Source organism: Hypanus sabinus, chromosome 25, assembly GCF_030144855.1.
Source record: "Hypanus sabinus isolate sHypSab1 chromosome 25, sHypSab1.hap1, whole genome shotgun sequence".
Classification (NCBI taxonomy): domain Eukaryota; kingdom Metazoa; phylum Chordata; class Chondrichthyes; order Myliobatiformes; family Dasyatidae; genus Hypanus; species Hypanus sabinus.
Genome location: NC_082730.1, coordinates 9,460,004 through 9,479,018, shown reverse-complemented (window position 1 = coordinate 9,479,018; position 19,015 = coordinate 9,460,004). Strand labels below are relative to the sequence as shown.

At 44.0% G+C, this 19,015-nt stretch overlaps 1 long non-coding RNA gene across 1 annotated transcript in view; it reads right to left on the bottom strand.

Moving 5' to 3' along the window:
- The window catches only part of LOC132380992 (uncharacterized), a 155,703-nt gene that overhangs the window by 89,320 nt on the left and 47,368 nt on the right, over positions 1–19,015 (bottom strand). Inside the window, exon 2 of the long non-coding RNA XR_009507895.1 lies at positions 6,866–7,022. This is a non-coding gene — a long non-coding RNA (uncharacterized LOC132380992). The remainder of the gene's footprint in view (positions 1–6,865; positions 7,023–19,015) is intronic.

Below are 19,015 nucleotides of genomic sequence, written 5' to 3'. Positions count from 1 at the left end.
GTTACAGTTTTCCCTTGTTGTGTATTTAATATTTCAGTAATATTTGCATGATCTTGTATATATATATATATATATATATATATATACTGTTTGATTAAGCATGCTTGTTTGTTTAAATAATTGATTATAAGTGAAAATACGTGAATTGCATGCATCATCACTCTACCACATGGTACATGCACGCCTCACATCAGGTAACCACGAACTACACCCACATTTTGGGACTCCTTTGAGCTTCTTTGAATTAATTTAATGTTTTGAAGTGGCAAAACATAACAATACCTTAATGAACTGTTGTAAAGGCAAAATCTGCATGAAAAATGTGCAAAACAATGTTTTTTACTGTATTTCAGTGCATTTGACCAAATTAATCCATTCATAAACCATCTTAATGTGAATTTACAAATTTGAGATGATGTCTTCCAGGCACTTTGAACATTCAACAGTACAGAACAGGAACTGGACATCTTACCCATGATATTGGAACCAAATGCAATGCTAAATTAAACTGAATCTCCTTTACCTGTACATGATCAATATCCCTCCATTCCTTTGACATTTCTGTGTTTGTCTAAGCTCCACTATTGCACCTGCTTCCACTCCTCCCAGGGGTAAACACTTGCCCCTGCACACTTCCACTAAACGTCTTCCATCTTGCCGTAACTACGTCCTCTAGTATCATCCTGAGGTAAAAAGACTCTGAATCTCTGCCCTCTCTGTCTCTCATAATTTTACCAACTTCTACTGGGTCTCCTATCAGCCTTTGATGTTCCGGAGACAGCAAACTGAGTTTGTCCGAAATCCCCTCATGGCTGAGGATCCTAGTAAATTGAAAGTCAAAAACCATCATTGTGCATGTTTGTGTAACTAATACACTTTACTTATTCACAGCCAACAAAAGAAAGGGAGTTTTGAAATGAATGTCACATCATCTGGGGTGGCACAGTGGTATAATGGTTAGCATAATACTTTACAGCAACAACCCAGGTTCAATTCCCGCCACTGCCTGTACGTTCTCCCCATGACCACGTGGGTTTCCTCTGGGTGCCCTGGTTTCCTCCCACAGTCTAAAGATTGGTAGGTTAATGTGTCATTGTAAATTGTCTCATGATTAGGCTAGGGTTAAATCAGGGGATTTTTGGGCAGCATGGCCCAAAGGGCTGGAAAGGCCTATTCTGCATTGTATCTTAATAAATAAATCTTCTGCTAATTAATTTTGTTTACACCAATTTCTAATAAAAATTCCTATCTTGTTTGCTAACTCTGACTTCATTTTTCAATGCTCCCAATTCTAGTTTTAAATAAACTTCCAAAATTAATTGACCAATTGTGACAGCTCATTTATTATTGGCAAGAGTAATTTCCTAATGGATCCTCATTAATAAAGTTAAAAGCATGTAACCTGTAGTTACTAATGTTAGTGTGCAAGTATCAGTGACAGATCATGTTAGATTCTCCATTACTAAGCCACAAACGTCGACCCACGAACAAGAGAAAACATGCAGATGCTGAAACTCCAAGAAACACACACAAAGTGCTGGAGGAACTCAGCAGGCCGGCTGAGAACCCTCATCAGTCCTGATGAAGGGTCTCAGTCTGAAACATCGACTCTACTCTTTTCCATAGATGCTACCTCACCTGCTGAGTTCCTCCAGCACATTGTGTGTGTTGCTTCTAAGCACAGAACCCAGTCACAACCTGGAGCTTGGGAAAGATGCACACGTGTTGAGGTTCTTTGTTGGTCAGGCTTGACCATGGATATTGCATCCTGCGCAAGCCGGTGCTGTACAATATGGAGGCAAGCTGTTGCCCATGCAGTAAGCTCCCCCTCTCCACGCAGCTAATGAATCTCAAGAAATGGCGGAGGCCGATATGGTTTGGCACCAGCAGTGTCACAGGAGCTGCCAGGCAGCATTGACCTCAACGTAGGACTGCCTTAAGGACCCCACATCCTGATCTTTCTTTGGGATTTACTCCTGTAGCCTTCCCCATGAGTGGGTATATCTGCAAGGCAGTGAAGGTTTGAGACCAGAGTTTTCCTTCCCCTAAATGAGCTGCCAACCACTGCCGGCGAATCTCATCTGCCTGAGCAGTACACATGTACTGTTACAATTATCTTCCCATCTTAAGGAAAATCTATTTTGCTAATATTGAAATTTAATTTGCTGTATTTTATTTTATTTAGAGAATCAGAGTGGTACAGGCCCTATTGGCTTAATAAGCCACACTGCCCAGTCGCCCACCTATCTAACACAGCCTAATCACAGGACAATTTACAGTGGGCAAATAACCTACTAATCTGTACATCTTTCGACTGTGGGAGGAAACTGGAGCACTCGGAGAAAAATCACGTGTCCACAGAGTGGACATAAAAACTCCTTATAGATGGCGCCACAATTGAACTCTGAACTCCGACACCCCAAGCTTAATAGCATCACATAAATTGCTAGGCTGCCGGGCTGTCCACCCCCATCACTCTGAGGGCACAGAGATTTTGAATTCAGATTCAAACTTTGTAGATACATTCTAGGTGAGATATACACTCAGAGCCCATTTTGTAAGATACATATGTACACCTGCTCATTAATGCAAATATCTAATCAGCCAATCATGTGGCAGCAACTCAACGCATAAAAGCATACAGACATGGTCAAGAGGTTCAGTTGTTGTTTAGACCAAACATCAGAATGGGGAAGAAATGTGATCTAAGTGACTTTGACTGTGGAATGATTGTTGGTGCCAGATGGGGTGGTTTGAGTATCTCAGAAACTGCTGATCTTCTGGGAATTTCATGCACAGCAGTCTCTAGAGTTTACAGGGAAAAACAACAAAGACCCAACAAGCGGCAGTTCTGTGGGTGAAAGTGCCTTGCTAATGAGAGAGATCAAGATAGGTTTAAGCTGACAGGAAGGCGAGAGTAATTCAGACAATCACACATTGCAACAACACTGTGCAGAAGAGCATCTCTGAATGCACAACATGTCGAACTCTGAAGTGGGTGGGCAACAGAAGCAGAAGACCACAAGCATACACTCAGTGGCCACTTTAGGAGGTTTCTAATTACGTGGTCACTGGGGGTATGTGCGAGGTTCGTTGTGGAATAGTGAAGAAGTTTTCATGGGTTTGTGGATTGTCTCAGAAATCTGATAGTTGAAGGGAAGAAGCTCCTCTTAAAACATTGAGTGTGGGTCTTCAGGCTCTTTCCCAATGGTAGTAATGAGTAGATGGCATAACCCGGAAAGTGAGGACCTGAATGATGGATGGTGTCTTTTTGGGGTAACACCTTTTGTAGATCAGAATCAGGTTTAATATCACTGACATATGTCAAGAAATTTGTTACCTTAACAGCAGCCTTACAATTAAATGCATGATAAATAAATATAAAGAAAACCTGAATTGCAGTAAATACTGTATAAATACATGCTATTCAAAAGTTAAGTTAAAATAAGTAGTGCAAAATAAGACCAAAAGACCATAAGATATAGGAGCAGAAGTAGGCCATTCAGCCCATTGAGTCTGCTCTGCAATTCATTCATGGGCTGATCCAATTCTTCCATTCATCCCCACTCCCCTGCCTTCTCCCCATACCCTTTGATGCCCTGGCTAATCAAGAACCTATCTATCTCTGCCTTAAACACACCCAATAACTTGGCCTCCACAGCCGCTCGTGACAACAAATTCCACAAATTTACCACCCTCTGACTAAAGTAATTTCTCTGCATCTCTGTACTAAATGGACGTCCTTCAATCCTGAAGTCGTGCCCTCTTGTCCTAGAATCTCCTACCATGGGAAGTAACTTTGCCATATCTAACCTGTTCAGGCCTTCTAACATTCAGAATTTTTGTATGAAATCCCCCCTCATTCTCCTGAACTTCAGGGAATACAGCCCAAGAGCTGCCAGATGTTCCTCATACGGTAACCCTTTCATTCCTGGAATCATTAAAATAAAACAGAAGTAAGAAGTAGAGAGGTAGTGTTCATGGCTTCAATGTCCATTTAGAAATCAGATGGCAGAATAAAAGAAGCTGTTCCTGAGCCACTGAGTGTGTGCCTTCAGGCTCCTGCAACTGCTTCCCAAAGGAAGAGGGCACGTCCCGGGTGATTGGGTTCCTTAGTGATGAATGCCACCTTCCTAAGGCGCCATTCCTTGAAGATGTCTTGGCTACTACGAAGGCTGGTACCAAGACAGCGTTGACTAATTTTACAAGTTTCTGCAACTTACTTTGATCTGGAGCAGTAGCCCTTCCCTCCTCCCCCTCCCCCCCCATACCAGATGGTGACGCAGCCAGTCAGAATGCTCTCCACAGTACATCTGTAGAAGTTTTCGAATATGTTAGTTGACAAACTAAATCTTCTCAACTCCTAATGAAATATAGCCACAGCTATGCCTTCTTAATAGCTGCATCAATATGTTGCGTCCAGGTTAGTTCCTCAGAGATATTGACACCCAGGAACTTGAAATTGCTCGTTCTATCCCTCTATGAAGATTGATGTGTGTTCCTTTGTCTTACCCTTTCTGAAGCCCATGGTCAGCTCTTTGGTCTTGCTGATATTGAGTAGAAGATCATTGCTGTAGATGTCCCTGATGTTGGGGTGCGCTGTGCCCATGATGAAAATGGCCGAGTCTACAACCCTCTGCAGCCTCCTGCGAGGCTGTGCATTGGAGCCTCTCCGCCAGGCAGCGATGCAGCCAGTCAGACTGCTCTCAACAGTGCGTCTGAAGCAGCTAGCAAGAGGCTTTGGTGACGGATCGAATCTTCTCAAACTCTGAATGAGTCTCTGCAGGTCCAACAGCAATTCAGAGGGAAATGGACGGAAGATATTTCATCAGGACTGAAACCAATGAGGGAGATGGCCAGTATTGGCTGCTGTAGAGGCTAGGTCATTGGGTCTATTTAAGGGTGCTAGGTTCTTGAGTTAGTAATGGCGTCAAATGTTACAAGAAGAAAGCAGGAGAATGGGGCTGAGAGGGATCATAAATCAGCCATGATAGAATGGCAGAACAGACTGGATGGGCCAAATGGCCTAATTATGCTCCTCTGTCTTGTGGTCTTATGGAGCTGGTGTGCCTTCTTGTGACAGCATCACAATAGTTAAATGGGAATGATAAAGTTATGCAGGACATATTTGAATGTGATTTATTAAAATCACATTTCAACATGTAATATAAATTCCAATTGATATTAATATTATGGATCTATAAGACTGGGCATCACTAGCAAGGGCAGTATTTATTTTCCACCCTTAGTTGCCCTTGAGATGGGGTGGCAGGCTGGGCTGACCTCAGCAAATAAAGAGAAGGTACCATCAACCGCAATGGTGGACTGAACAAGATCGGGCAAGGACAGCAGATGTCCGGTCAGTGATAAGGGAGTGTGCTTCACGGCTTTAAACAGTGTTTCAAAGTCAAAGTAAATTTATTATCCTCGTACAAATACATACCACATTTTCTTCCAGGCGTTTACAGGAAAATAAAGGAATACTGTAGAATTTATGAAAAACTACCTAAATCATAAAAACTGACAAACAAGTAATGTGCAAAAGAAGAAAAACTACAAGTAAAAAATTAACACTGAGAACATGAGTTGTAGGGCCCTTGAAAATGAGTCTGAAGGTTGTGGAATCAGTTCAGTGTTGACGTGAGTGAAGTTATCCATGCTGGTTCAGGAATCTGATGGTTGAAGGGTAATAACTGTTCCTGAACCTGGCAGTGTGGGACCTAAGGCTCCTGTAGCTCCTTCCTGATGGCAGCAGTGAGAAGAGAGCATGGCCTGGGATAGTGGGGGTCCTTGATGGTGGATGCTGATTTCCTGTGACTGTTCTCCTTATAGATGTACTCAATGATGAGGAAGGCTTTGCCTGGGCTGTTTCCATGGCTTTCTGTAGGCCTTTCCATTCCTGGGCATTGGTGTTTCTCTACCAGGCTGTGATGCAACCAGTTAATATACTTTCCACTGTTTATCTATGCAGTGGATATGCTGAATCTGTGCAAAATTCGAAGAAAGTGCCATTCTTTGTAATGGCATTTATGTGTGTTTAAGGTGAAGAGAGAGATCTTCATTCCCCTCTCAGTCCTGGCTTTTGATTGGGTGCAATAGTTGACTTTAGCATGGAGGGTCTCCAGCCAAAGCAACATGCTGCCAACCTACACCCACACTGACCCGCCCACACAAGCCTCTCCATTTTCCCTCTGACTCGTGAGCACAGCCTTCCCCACCATACCCCATTCTGACCTACACTCCACCCACACACGCCCACACCTCAACCCTACCCCAATCCATACCTCCCCACATCCCAGGCTGCCCCCGCACCTCCTCGAACCCCCAACATGGTTAAATTAACTTCCCCTTGTGGAGAACATTCCATGACATAACTCCTAGCTGCTGTGGAACACGTTGCAATCAGCCAGCTTCCCTGTTATTACCTCCGGGTTTGGAGTCACTGGGAACGCAGCCAAACCAAGAAACTTCCATTTTTACACTTTAAGCCACTGGGAACATTACAAACCATATACCGCTTGAGGTTTGTACAAATGCTGGCTGATTATCCAGGTTTAAGTAAAATTCCATCTTGAGCTCCTTATTCATAGTTTTTTTCAGTCTAAAAATATTTACGATGCCAGATAAATCTGTGGAAATAAAGCAAATATTCTGATGCTGTGAAAGGTTCCTATTCTACAATTCTCACATAGATCTTGAATGGGTATGGTTCATCTGAAAGGGAGTCTTCTAAATAACCTGGCTCTGTTAACCACAGGGCTGTGAGAAGGAGAAGTTCTATTCCTTCAAATAGTTGTAGTCTTCTTAGCCTCTCAATAACTGTGGTAGTAGTTTCTTGGGTATAGTTTATGAAAAACATGTTTACCTTGTCTTCGCACACAATATTGTCCTGTCCCCTTGACCCAATATAAATTCACTCTCATCCTGCTTGTAATTGCTGTCCAGAATCCCAGGATATCAGCAAAGTTTCAGTCACAGAGCAGTGAGTAATTTTGAGATAGAAATCTGTAGATGCTGGATATCTGAAATAGGAATGGAAAATGTTGGAGAAACTCAGCAGGTCAGGAAGCGTCAGTGGAGAGGGAAACAATGTTAACGTTGATGGTAGCTCATCCCCACAGATTGGAGATGCTGTCTGACCTGCTCTGCGTCTCCAGTAACACACAGAGAAATCTCAAGCAGCTGTGGAGGCAATCATTCAGAGGCAATCAATCATTCACATTGGAACTGTGTGATATCATCAGGTTAACACTAAAGAAAGTCACAGAGTCATACAACATGGAAACAGTTATTAAGAAAGATCAAAGGCGAGTCCTGATGAAGCTTCTCAGCCTGAAATGTTGACTCTTTATTCCTCTCCATAGATGCTGCCTGGTCTGCTGAGTACCTCCAGCATTTTGTGTGTGTTCAGCAAAGACTGAACAAACTAAGGCTTTACTCGATGGAGTTTAGGAGAATGAGGGGTGACATTATTGAGATCATGAAGGTCATAAATAGGATGAATGCACATGGCCTTTTTCACAGGGTTGAGGTCATAGGTGAGGGGGGAGAGATTTAATTGGAACCTGAAGGGCAAGGGCTGATCAGTATGTGAAACGAGCTGTCAGGCAGAGTGGTTGAGGTGGGTACATTAATATAATTTAAAAAGCACTCAGACATGTACATGGGTAGGAAAGATTTAGCAGGATATGGGCCAAACTTGGGCAAATGGGAACAGCTGAGATGGGCAACTTGATAGATGGGCTGAAGGTCCTGGTTCCCTGCTGTATGACTCTGTGACTTGGCGATATCATGTAATTCCAATGTGCCCTAAACTCTGAGTGATTGTTTGGAATGAATTCCTGCTCTCATTTCTAATTGCCTCCTCAGCTGCCTCGCACAGAGGGAGTCCCACACTAGAGTATTGTTCAGTGACCATCGTAAATGCTCTGCTATCTCAGCAGAACTTTGACCATCAAAGTAAATCTATTATCAAGGTACATACATGTCATCAGATACAACTTCGAGATTTATTTTCAGCATTTGCAGGAAAATAAAGAAATAGAAGACTTTATGAAAAACTACTCATAAGAAGAGACTGATAAACAACCAACGTGCAAAAGAAGACAAACTGTGCAAATAAAAAATAAATAAAACTGAGAATGTTGTAGAGTCATTGAAAGTGAGTCTGTTCAGGGTTGTGGTGGGTGAAGTTATTCACATCAGTGTAGGAATCTGATGGTTATAGGGTACTGTTCCTGAACCTGGTGCTATGGTGGGACCCAAGGCTCCTGTTCCTCCTGCCAGATATTAAATCGTGAGATGGCCTGGCTAGGAGTCCTTGATGCTGGATGCTGATTTTATTGTGACAGTGGTCCATGTAAATGTGCTCAGTGGTGGGAAGGGCTTCGCCTGTGATGAACAGTCCACCACTTTCTGTTGACATTTCTGTTCCTGGGCATTGATGTTTCCAGACCAGACACAGTGGAGTATGTCCTAACTAGTTACAACAGAATGGGTTTACTGTCTTTCATTTAAGTCATGAAATTTGCTGATTTGTGACAGCGGTACAGAGCAGGCCATGACAAGGTAGACCGGGAGATCAAGAGTTCATCTTTTGGCATATGAGAGGTTAGTTCAAGGGTCTGATAACAGAGGGATATAAGCTGTCCTGCTGCTATGTGTTCTCAAGCTTTTCAGGGCCAGAAGTGAAAGTTGAGTCATTGTCGAGTTTTTTGTCAACGTTACATGCAAGGCCTTAAGAGGTGCGCTAAAAATGTACCTGCAGCAGCGTCACTGACAACCAGCATGCATAAGAAGAGCTTTTCTGCTCCTTCTGCCAAAAGGGGAACCTCTCAGTGGCCAACCATTTTCATTCCTCTTCCTCCTCCTGTTTCGATATGGTGGTCCATGCACTCGTCTTCTGCCATGGTGAGGCCTCTCTCAGGGTGGAGGGGCAACACCTCATTCCATCAGGGTAGCCTCCAACTTGATGGCATGGACATCAATTTCTCCTTCCAGTGAAAGAAAATTCCCTCCCCCTCCCCTCTTTCTCTACTCCCCACTCTGGCCCCTTACCTCTTCCTACCTGCCTATCACCTCTCCCTGGGTCCCCTCCTCCTTCCTTTCTCCTTTGGTCCACACTCCTCTCCTATCAGATTCCTTCTTACCCAGTCCCCTACCTTTCTGACCCCCCTGCCTTCACCTATCACCTTCCAGCTATCCTCCTTCCACCCCCTACCTTTGTATTTTGGTGTCTACCCCTTCCTTTCCAGTCCTGATGAAGGGTCTTGGCCTGAAACGTCGACTTCACTCTTCCATAGATGCTACCTGACCTGCTGGGTTCTTCCAGCATTTTGTGTGTGTTTTCTTAAATGTAAACATAATTTTTACAAGAATGAATATGATTAGAACAAAAAAGAGGTCCATTTTAGTGTAAAGTGGTCAAAATGGTAATAGTGTTGCCAAATTGAGGAATTTGTGGAGGTTGGTTCAAGAATTGAATGGTTGAAGGGAAGTAGCTGTTTCTGAACTTGGTGGTGTGGGACCTCAGGCTTCTGCCTGATGATAGCTACGAGAAGATGGCATGGCCCAGATAGTGTGGATCTTTGATGAGGGGAGATTTCCGATGCCTTTGTAAAGTTGTGAAAACTTATTCAGCTCCATTATGGACACTAGCCACAGCATCCATGGCATCTTCAGGGAATGATGCCAAAAAAAGGGAGGCATTCATCATTAAGGACCTCCATCACCTAGGACTTACCCTCTTCTCATTGCTACCATCAGGAGCCTGAAGGCACACACTCAACAATTCAGGAACAGCTTTGTCCCCTCTGCTATCAGATTTCTAATGGACATTGAACCCATGAACACTACCTCACTACTTTTATTTCTCTTTTTGCACCACTTATTTAATTTAACTTTTACATATATCGTTCTTACTGTACTTCACAGTTTTCGTTATGTATTACAACAAATTTTACGACATATGCCAATGATATAAAACTTGATTCTGAACTGATAATGCCTAGATATTTCAGCAGAGATCAGCTTGCGCACAGGCCCAGTGTGTGGAAACATTGCCACTGAGGTGTAAACAAATAACAGGCAGCGTTAAAGGAATCTATCATCAGATGTTTGGCTCATGAACTCTATTAGAGACCACGAAGCACAAATTTCACTTGTAAGCATGAAATTCTCCCTCAGCATCAAAGGAATCTGAGTGGAAAGCCTTGAATTGTCAATACCAGGCAAATATAAAGTGGAAGGAGTGCAGAGAGATAAGGAGATTGCTCTATGGAGAGAGATAAGAGGAAGTCAGTTTGTTACCTTCTTCATTAATACAGTGAAAAACAGGCAATGTTGTGTATTAAACCTCACTGCTCGCTGTGAGGATGTAACAGACCTTCAAAGGCTCTGGTCAGCTGTCAGAAAAGCACTTTTTTAGGATGGTTATGACCCCATCACAGAGGTACATTAGAAAACAAGACCACACTGGTCCACTCAAACCTACCCCACCATTCAATTTGCTCCCGGATGATCGACACTGGCCTCACCTCCTCTTCTGTGCCAGTTCCCCATAACCTCCAATTCCTCAATCTTCCAATTATCTTTCTCTCTCCACCTTAACTGCTGCTAGTGACCCAGTCTCCACCACCCATGGGGGTGGAGAATTCCAGAGTTTCACTACCATCTGAGAGAGATTAATGTCTCCAATTGAAGACTTTAATTTTTACATCCTTCGTATATGTGAGGAGTAAAATTCCGTTGGTGTACGAAATGCACTGCTGGTGGTGGTGGTGGAAGTGGATACAATAGGGTCTTTTAAGAGCCTCATAGATAGGTACATGGAGCTTAGAAAAATAAAGGGCTCTGCGCTAGGGAAATTCTAGAGTAGGTTACATGGTCAGCACAACATTGTGGGCCGAAGGGCCTGTAATGTGCTGTAGGTTTCTATGTTCTATGTACATTGAAACATTTATTGAAAAGCACTGTTTACATCAAATCAAATCAGCGCAGATTGCGCTGAGCAGCCTGCTTTTGGTGCCAATAGAGCACACCCACAACTCACCAACCCTAACCAGTACATCTTGGGGATGTGGGAGGAAACCAGAGCCCCCAGAGGAGAGAATGTTACAGGCAGCGGCAGGAATCGAACTCCAATCTTATAGCTGCTTGCTGTAAACCATTGTGCTGACCACTACGGTACCGTGTCGCCCAAGGTCAGATCATAAACCATAGGAGCAGAATTAGGCTATTCAGCCCATCGAGTCTGCTCCACCATCCCATCATGACAGATTAATTATCCCTTTCAACCTCTTTCTCCTGCCTGCTCCCCTTAACTATGACACCCTAACTTATCAAGAATCAACCTCAACCATAAGTATACCCAATGACTTAGCCTCCACCACAATACGTGGCAATGAATTCCACGGATTATCCATCCTCTTGCTAAAGAAATTCCTTCTTATCTTCATTTTAAGGAAATGTCTTTGTATTCTGAGGCTACGCCCTCTGGTCCAAGACTCACCCACTGTAAGAAACATCCTGTCTGTCTAAACCTTTCAGAATTTGATAGGCTTCAATGAAATCACCCCTCATTCTTCTAAACTCCAGCGAGTATAGGCTTTACAATTCCTTCACACCATCAGTTGAAATGCATCTGATCTGTCGTTCTACAGCAACACAGGATGAACAGGCATTCACAAGTCCAGCCCCCGGATCAATAGAAAAGCCATTAGTAAGCTTCCGAGCAAGACAAGCTGGAAGTATGCACTCCACAGACGGCCACAAATCAGCAATCTAAAACGTTAATCTTCAATGAACCAGAACTATTGCCTTCAATCAGAAGCAACTTCTGTGCAGTCTCAGGAGATAACCTTTTGGTATCACCAATTGCAAGATAAAATTAATCATCAACAAAATGCACATTGTTGTCAGATTCTTAGACTCTGCGCATGGATTTACCATCCCTGCCATTACCTTAAGCTCTGGGTTATTATACCAAGGAGGAGATGTATTGTCCTTGTTTCTCCTGCTTGGAAGCAGTTTAAAGCCATGTTCTGTGTCCAATGGACTGCATCTGACAGTACTGTTCATTTGATATTTCAGTGAATTCCTTCTAATCCCACGTCAACAGTCAGCAAAGGATGCCTCATTCCACTTGGGACCAGCAGCAAGCAGTAAACTCCCCAGTTTAACCTTAAAACAATAAGCTCATTATACTTCCAATGTTCCTGAAGATCAAAAATGACTGTTGGGTCTTCAGTATCTTAAAGACTTGGATATTGTGGAGAACTTTCCCTGTGTTCAGACCACACTTGGAGTATTGTGAGCAGTTTTGGCTCGTTATTTAAGAAAGGATGTGCTTGCATTGTAGAGGGTTCAGAGGAGGTTCAGGAGAATGCAACTCGAAAATGAAAGGGTAAATATACGAGGAGCATTTGATGGCTCTGGGGCCTTGATTTTAGAAGAATGAGGGGCGAATCTCGTAGAACCCAACTGAATATTGAAAGGCCTAGATTCAGTGGATGTGGAGGAGATATTTCTCATAGTGGTGGAGTCTAGGACCAGAGGGCCCAATCTCAAAATAGAAGGTTATCCCTTTAGAAAAGAGATTAGGAGAAATTTATTTAGCCAGGGGCTGGTGAATCTGTGGAATTCATTGCCACAGGCAGCTGTGGAAGCCAGGTCAAGGGGTATATTTAATGTGGAGGTTGATAGGTTCTTGATTAGTAAGGATGTCAAATATTATGGGGAGAAGGCAGGAGGTGGGGTTGAGAGGGATAATAAATCAGCCATGATGGAATAGTGGAGCAGACTCAATGGCCGAATGGACTAATGCTGTTCCTATGTCTTATGGTGTAATGGACAGCTGGGAGTGCAAAGTTGCACGTAAGGTGGGGAAATTGCTGGATCACCCACACCTTGTTGGACCCAATGTACAGATATCTCTCCTCCATTATGTCAACAGAGAGGAGCGGCCATGAAAGATGAAGGCACATATCAATCTGCTTAGATTTTTGTCTAAGTTTATTAAAATGTGCTTTTAAAGTGTTTCAGAACACAAAACACTGGAGGAGCTCTATAGGTCAGGCAGCATCCGTGGAGGAAAATAGACAGATAACGTTTGGCTCAATACCCCTCATCAGGACTGGAAAGAAAGAGAGGAGATTTTTAAATAGGATAAAGATCTCTAGATGATTGATGAATTTTCTGTTTGACTCAGAAGGCTATGGTCCAGGTACAGGTGAGTGAGAATATTGATTGGTATATGATGGTCTTCATGGATAGCGAGTCAAAGGTTTCCATCAGTATTACAACAGAACTTCTGGACTTCTCCTCCTGTCACTCCAGCCCATGGTGGTGGCAGTGATTTGTGGAAGGCTGAACGAGAGCTTTACAAGATTCTGGTTTGGTCATATCTCGAGTTTTTCATTCAAATCTGGCCTTCAGATTCAAGTTCAGAATCAAGTGGACATCGCAACATCCAGTGAAATGCTTTATAGAGTGACAGCACAGAAACAGGCCCTTCAGCCCATTTAGTCCATTCTGAATCATTTAAACTACCTACTCCCATTGGCCTGCACCCGGACCACAGTCCTCCATACCCTTACCACCCATGCATCTATCTAAACTTCTCTTAAATGTTGAAATCGAGCTCGCATGGACCACTTGTGTTGCCAGCTCACTCCACACTCTCCTGACCCTCTGAGTGAAGAAGTTTCCCCTTAAACTTTTCACCTTTCACCCTTAACCCCTGATCTCTAGTTCTGGTTTCACCCAGCCTCAGTGGTGAAGGCCTGCTTGCATTTACCCTCTCTATACCCCTCACAATGTCCTTTACCTCTATCAAATCTCTCCTCAATCTTCTACGCTGTCTGGGATACAACCTAAAGATGTGCAAGTGTGCTATGGCAAGCACACAACTTACAAATCCCAACCCCAGTGCCTTTGGAATGTGGGAAGAAACTGGAGCAGCCGGAGGGAACCCACATGGTCACATGGAGGACGTACAAACTGCTTACAGACAACAACGGGAATTGAGCCCTGATCATACAGCGAGTGTTGAAAAGCACCAGCCTCACCGTTGTGCAGCTGTGCGGCCAAAAGGCCAGCATGATTTACTGGCTTCCTCATTAACTGTAAAAACTGAAGAGAAATGCCATTAGATTGAGAAGCAATTTAATGTGGGATTAAGATGAGCAAGGCCAATGGGTTGTATATTATATTAGGTCTTGAAAGGTTAGAATCATCAATTACCAGTCTGACAGCACAACCTAAAGCAAATTCTGTGAAGCACAGTCTTATGGTCATTCTCTTCAAAGTGTACAACTGCTCAGTTGTGAAATTGAATGTGCTCTGTGGGAGCTCCCATTAAATCTTCAGTCTCTGGCAATTGACTCGCAGAGAAAGGCGGCGAGTTCCAAGCTCATTTACAGTCTCCTGGAAAGTCTTGCGTTTTGAGTGCCCTAATGAGATGGATCCTGTGGCAAATGTCCTTAAAGTCGGTGTGAGTTGTAAGGTTAGAGAGTCGATGGTAAGGTACAACTGCCATTCTTGGTAACATTGTGATGGTTTTCGAATGGCCAGAGGGTGGTGAATCTGTGAAGTTCATTGCCACAGGCGGCTGTGGAGGCCAAGTCATTGGGTGTATTTTAAGCAGAGACTGATAGGTTCTTGATTAGGAGGGAAGTCAATGGTTATGGGGAGAAGGCAGGTGAGTGGGCTTGAGAAGGAAGATAAGTTTTATTTTTATTTAGAGATACAGCTCAGAACAGGCCCCTCCAGCTCAATGAGCCTCACTGCCAACAACCCACCCATTTAACCCTGGTCTAGTCACAGGATAATTTACAACAAACAATTAACCTACTAAGCCCAGAACATCCTTGGAATGTGAGAGGAAACCAGAGCACCCGGATGAAACATGGGAAGAACTTAAAACTTCTTACAGACGGCGCTGGAACTGATCCCTGAACTCCGATGCACCGAATTGTAACGGTATCGCATAGCCGCTACATTACCACAGTGCCCTAAATCCGCTGTGATGGAATGATAGAGCAGACATGGTGGATAAAATGGCCTAATTCTGCTCCTATGTCTTATGGAATAAAGCATCACCGAGCTCTCAGTCCCAGGAGGGGACAGGCAAGACGGAGTAAGCGGCAAAGCTGATAACAAACTGGGAACAACTACAAGAAGTACATCAAGAATGGCGGAAATACTGACAGGCTTACGGCAGCCCCAGGACTGCTGACATATTCCCTGAAATCGATGACAAGTAACACAGGCTCCGGGAATCGCTCCCTAACCATTGACAGACAGCCAACATTTGAACAACAGGAACGTTTCCCTGTTCTGTAGCATCAACATGCATGTGACTCGGAGAAAGGTAAATGCATATGGAAACTGATCTGTCGACTGACCTGCTGCATTCTGCTTAAAAGCCCCACGACCAAAAAACCACACAGGGATGAGTTTTGTCTTGCACATCAGTTCAAATTGCAAGTCATTTGAGATGCATTCTTCCTCCTGAATGATAGTCATACTTTGAGCCAGTAGACCCAAGGAACACCTGCCAAAGTTTTCATTGTTACCTGCACATGTATACACAGGTGTAATGAAAAACTTACTTGCTGAAGCATTTCAGTCACTTAGGATCAGAAAAGAAAATCATGAATTAAACATAAGTTGTACCTAATCACCAGAAATTCTGCAGATGCTGGAAATCCAGAGCAACACAGACAAAATGCTGGAGGAACTCAGCAGGTCAGGCAGCGTCTATGGAAATGAATAAACAGTCGACGTTTTGGGGCAAGACCCTTCTTCAGGACTGGAGAGGAAGGGGGCAAAGATGCCAGTGTAAAAAGGTGGGGGGAGGGGAAAGAGGATAGCTGGAAGATGATGGGTGAAGGCAGGAGGGTGGCAAAGGTGAAGGGCTGGAGAGGAAGGAGTGATAGGAGAGGAGAGTGGACGTGTGTGAAGAAGGAATTCAGGAGGAGGTGATAGGCAGGCGAGAAGAGTGGGGAATAGAAGAGGGCAGCGTGAGGGGAAAAAAATTACCAGAAGGAGAAATTGATATTCATGCCATCAGGTTGGAGGCTACCCAAACGTAATATAAGGTGTTGTTCCTCCATCGTGAGGGTGTCCTCATCTTGGCACAAGAGGAGGCCATGGACCAACATGTTGAAATGGAAATGGGAATTGTAATTAAAATGTTTGGCCACCATGAAGTTTCGTTCTTGGCGGATGGAACAGATGTGCTCAATGAAGCGGTCCCCCAACTTACGACGGGTCTCACCAAAGTAGAGGAGGCCGCATCGGGAGTGCCGGCCACAATAGACAACCCCAGCAGATTCTCAGGTGAATAATTCACCAGTTCAGCTTTGCTAGTTGAGGAGGTGGAAACAGAATCAATTTCAAAACTGTCTTGTGCAGGAGCGCAGCGGTAGCATAGCGGTTTACTCAACGCAATTACAGGCCAGAGCATCGGAGTTCAGTTCCGACGCCATCTGTAAGAAGTTTGTACTTCGCCCCTGTGAGTGCTTGGGTGTTCCAATTTCCTCCCACATTCCAAAATGTATCTTTGGAATGGACATTGTAAATTGTTCTGTGATTAGGCTAGAGCTAAACAAGTACGTTGCTGGGAGGTGGGGGTGACTCGTTGGGCCAGAAGAACTATCTGCATGTATCTTTAAATAGATAAACAAAACAAGTAAATCATTCTGAAGAAAGAATTCTTTTTTTGGGGGGGAAAGCTGGGTAGTGGGGCAGATTGAATTTTCCTGCTCGGAGCTGGGCCGAAAGTCCTCCTCCTCTGCCCATTACGTTATCCTAGTAGGTTATCCCTCATCTCCTTGCCATGAACATTGTTACTGCAGTGCTAAGGCATTAAAATGACACGGCACTAAATAATGATCTGTGCTTGCACGGATAACTTTAATTAACTATTGATTATTATTGTCATAGCTCAAATGCTTTTAACGCGCCACATCTTTTATGGTCCCCCTCGGAATTATGTGTCCAAGCTGCGGCCGTCTCTGCCAATCAAAGCTCGTCCTCTGCAGACTCGCAGATAAAATATTCCTTGGGAGTCCGGCCAACGTGATCTCAGAGACGCGGGTAATGGACAGAGCAAGAATGCGCAATGTAAATTGTTTCTGATACTACAGCTGCATAAGAAATAGGTACAGGATTGAACCAGACGTCTCCCTGCACCGACTTAGGACTTTCAATTGGATCTTAGCTGGATTTGTGCCATGGTCTGTCCTATCTTCAGTTCCTTTCTGTATCCAAATAACCCATTCACCTCAGCCCCAACCAGAATCAGGATTACTATCACCGGCATATGTCGTGAAATTTGTTAAATATTGTGGCAGCAGTGCATTGCAATACACGATAATATAGAAAGCATAACTGAATTACAATGAGTATAAATACATATAATAAATGTTACATTAAAAAAGTAGTGCAAAAACAGAAATTAAAAAAGTAGTGAGGCAGTGTTCATCGGTTCAATTTTCATTTAGAAATCAGATGGCAGAGGGGAAGAAGCTGTTCCTGAATCGTTGAGGGTGTGCCTTAAGAATTCTGTATCTCTTTCCTGAGCTGGATGGTAGCAATGAGAAAAAGCATGTGCTGGGTTGTGAGGGACCTTAATGTGGAAGCCGCCTTTTTAAGGCATCGCTCCTTAAAGATGTCTTGAATATTACGGAGGTTAGTGGCCGTGATGGAGCTGACTAATTTTACAGCTCTCTGCAGCTTGCTTCGAGCCTGTGCAATATTATCCCCCATCCCCGCCATACCAGATAGCGATGAGACCAGTTAGAATGTTCTCCACGTACCAGACAGTTAGAATGCTCTCGACGGTACATTTGTACACATTTGCCTGAGTTACCTCCCCAACGTTGTCGTGCAAGTTGACAGGCACAACAGATTCTGCAGATGCTGGAAATCCAGAGCAACACGCACAACACTGCAGGAACTGCTTGAGTTCAAGGTCTGCGAGGCAATGCAGCAAGCTCTGTGAAAGCCCAGTCATTTGGAATATTGAGTTCAGTTCTGGGTGCCCCTTTATAGGAAGGATGTGGAAGCTTTGAAGAGGGTACAGAGTAGATTTACCAGGATGCTGCCTGGACCAGAGAGGTCTTGTAAAGACAGGTCGAGCAAGCTAGGGCTTTTCTCGCTGGATTAAACGAGGTTGAGAGGTGACTTGATGGAGATGTACAGGATGATAAGAGACACACTGTAGGTCGAGCGGACAGCCTGGGACACATTTTCTCAGGGCAAAAATGATTTAGTCAAGGGGCATAATTCTCAGGTGATTGGAGGAAAGGCAGAGGTAGTTTCTTTACACAAAGAGTGGCTGGTGCTTGGAATGCCTTGCCAGAGATAGCGCTACTGGCAGATGCATGGGGGACATTTAAGAATCTCTTAGATAAGCACATGGATGATACAAAAACCGAGGGCTGTGTACAAGGAAAGGGTTAGATTGATTTTGTTAAAAGGGAGGCACAACATTCTGGGCTGTTGGGCCTGACTTATAATCAGCAAGCCAATCAGGATCTATGGAGGGGTATAATCAGCTGACGCTTCCGACCAAGACTCTTCATCAGGACTGGAAAGGAAGAGGGCAGAAGCCAGAATAAGAAGGTGGGAGGATGGAAAGGAGTACAATCTGGAAAAGAGGGAAGGTGGGTGGCTGGGGGAGGTGGATGAATTGAGAAACTGGGAGGGGAAGATAAAGGACTGAAGAAAAGGGAATCTGATAGGAGGGGAGTGAAGCGATGGGATAAAGGGAAGCAGTGTGATCAGAGGGAGCTGACGGGCAGGTGAGGAGAAGAGGTGAGAGGATAAACAGAATGGGGAATGGAAAAAGAGAGAAGGGGGAGATGGGAGTTAGAGAGATTGATTTTGGTGGCTACTCAGACAGAATATAAAGTGTTGCTCCTCCAGCCTGATCCTTGCCCCAGGACTCTCAGGAATGCAGATGTCAGGCCTCTGACTTCCAGACATGCCAACACAGGAGGTTCAACCT